The sequence below is a fragment of the Acomys russatus genome, chromosome 2, assembly GCF_903995435.1.
Source record: "Acomys russatus chromosome 2, mAcoRus1.1, whole genome shotgun sequence".
In the NCBI taxonomy this organism is placed as follows: Eukaryota; Metazoa; Chordata; class Mammalia; order Rodentia; family Muridae; genus Acomys; species Acomys russatus.
The window spans coordinates 79875275-79878241 of record NC_067138.1 but is presented as its reverse complement, the minus strand read 5'-3'; the positions used below and the strand labels follow the sequence as shown (position 1 = coordinate 79878241).

Genomic DNA, 2967 nt, shown 5'->3' with positions numbered 1-2967 from the left:
CCTTAACTCCAAATTGCTGCCAAACAGATTCATTGCAGCATCTAAATACTTCCTTTTACTGTGCCAAATGTCTCCCTTCTATAATCACTGTCATTGCCATTGCATAGTGGAAGAAATCATCTTGTATTTTGTGGAACATTACTTCTGTTCCCTATCTCATTCCTCTTTTTGCCTATCAACCAGCAGAGCCAGCTTCCTAAACATATATCTCAATAGAAAACAGCCCACTGATGGATCCCTGTGGCTTACAGAACAAAATATAAATCTCCTTTCTGGCGTATTAGGCTTTCTGCCAGGCTGACCACAGCTTCCTTCCTGGCCTTGCTCTAAGATTCTCTATTAGCATGGCCCTAGATTTTGCTTTCAATGAAGGTGTCATTGCCAGCACAATTCAGGCCTTGTTGCAAATATAAGCTTCTGCCAGTTCATCAACAATGGCTTCTGCTAACCCCTTGTAACAGAGTGAGTGGGAAATTCTTTGTTTATATAGGATTAGTTTCTCCTTACCTTTCTTCTAGGATTTCATGTCTGTGTCTCTAATACAGTGTTTTTATTTTCATGTAGAGTTCAGAAAGATCTAAGTAATTTTATAGCAATTTCCCTAACTCATCACTATATAGACTATGAACATTTCTCTTTAGGTCAACAAAATTTAATATTGTGCCTACCAGCAGTAATGCAGAAGAAATTTGAAATATTGTCTGTGTAAAATATAAATAGTGCGCTATCTCTCTCTCTCTCTCTCTCTCTCTCTCTCTCTCTCTCTCTCTCTCTCTCTCTCTCTCTCTCTCTCTCTCTCTCTCTCTCTCAGGCAACATGGCAGACATGGAGGAGGCAATGTCCTTCAGAAGCCACCTGAATGGTGACCTGGACCCAGACAACAGGGAAGAGGGAACCTCCACCATGACCAAGGAAGCTGCCAAAAAGAAAAGACAGAAGAAGAAGAAGCCCAAAGGGGCAGTGTCAGCAGTGCAACAAGAACTAGATAAAGGATTGGGAGCCTCAGTTGATGAAGTAGCAAGACAATTGGAAAGACAAGCCTTGGATGAGAAAGAGAGACATGATGATGATAAAGATGGCAATGGAGATTGTGATGGTGCAGCTGGGAAGAAGAAGAAGAAGAAGAAGAAGAAGAAGAAGAAGAAGAAGAAGAAGAAGAAGAAGAAGAAGAAGAAGAAGAAGAAGAAGAAGAAGACCAAAAGTTCAAACAGACCTTCCCTAAGTTCCAATTTGTGACCTGTATTCTAATGGTGTATTTCCCAAAGGACAAAAGTGTGAATACCCACCTATATACGATGGGCAAAAAGCTACAAGTGAAGAAAAAACAAAGCATTAGATCAGGCTACTGAAGATATTTGGAATGACTTCCAAGAAGCTGCAAAAGCACATCAGCCAGGTAGAAAATATGTTATAGATGGATCAAGTTTGGCATGACAATGATAGAAATTGGTGAGAAGCTGGAAGACTGTTCCTGCAAGCTAATAAAAGAGAATGGGTTAAATGCAGGCCTGGCGTTTCCCACTGGGTGTTCTCTGAAGAACTATGCTGCACACTACACTCCAAACACTGGTGGCATGACAGTCTTACAGTACAACGATATCTGTAAGATAGACTTTGGAACACATATAAATGGTAGAATAATTGATTGTACTTTTACTGTTACTTTTAATCTCAAATGTGACATATTATTAAAAGCTATAAAAGACACCACTAATAGTGGAATAAAGTGTGCTGGGATTGATGTCTGTCTCTGTGATGTCGGTGAGGCCATTCAAGAAATTATGGAATCCTGTGAAGTAGAGATAGAAGGGAAGACATATCAAGTGAAACGCATCTGAAATTTAAATGGACATTCAATTGGGCCATATAGAATACACACTGGAAAAACAGTGCCAATTGTGAGAGGAGGGCTAGCTACAAGAATGGAGGAAGGAGAGATGTATGCCATCAAGACCTTTGGTAACACAGGAAAGGGTACTGTTCATGATGACATGGAGTGTTTACACTACATGAAAAAATCTTGATATGGGACATGTGCCAATAAGGCTTCCAATAACAAAACACTTGCTGAATGCCATCAATGAAAACTTTGGCACCCTTGCCTTCTGCTGAAGGTGGCTGAATTGCTTGAGAGAAAGTAAATATTTAAAGGCTCTTAAGAATCTGTGTGACTTGGACATTGTAGATCCATACCCACCATTATGTGACGTTAAAGGATCATACACAGCACAGCACAGTTTGAACCACACTCTTTCATCTAACCTGTAAAGAAGTTGTCAGCAGAGGAGATGACTGTTAAACTTAGTCCTAAACCAACTCAACTTCTTTTTTTTTTTTTTTTTTTTTCAAATCAAAGCTTCTTTTTTTTTTTTTTAATTAATTTATTCTTGTTACATCTCAATGTTTATCCCATCCCTTGTATCCTCCCATTCCTCCCCCCCCCCACCATTTTCCCATTATTCCCCTCCCCTATGACTGTTCTTGAGGGGGATTACGTCCCCCTATATATTCTCATAGGGTATCAAGTCTCTTCTTGGCTACTTGCTGTCCTTCCTCTGAGTGCCACCAGGTCTCCCCCTCCAGGGGACATGGTCAAATGTGAGGCACCAGAGTACGTGAGAAAGTCGTATTAATTTATTCTTGTTACATCTCAATGTTTATCCCATCCCTTGTATCCTCCCATTCTTCCCTCCCTCCCATTTTCCCATTATTCCTCTCCCCTATGACTGTTCCTGAGCGGGATTACCTCCCCCTGTATATGCTCATTTTCTAAGCTCTGTTGGAACACATTATACCACAAGTAATTTGCAACATGTCTGTTTTAACAGTGGGCCTATGTAATACCTTTATCCATGTTTAAAGGAGTTTGATCAAAGGCAAACTGTCTACATGTAATTATCCAAAGAAAAGGTTTTCAAGACTTTAATGTTAACTCTTTTTCTTGTCTAGGAAATGCTATACCACTCA

General features: G+C 40.0%; 1 pseudogene; it reads left to right on the top strand.

Annotated features, from left to right (window-relative positions):
- The first annotated feature begins 816 nt into the window (after positions 1–816).
- Positions 817–2299, top strand: LOC127198564 (methionine aminopeptidase 2-like; annotated as a pseudogene).
- Positions 2300–2967: the final 668 nt, after the last annotated feature.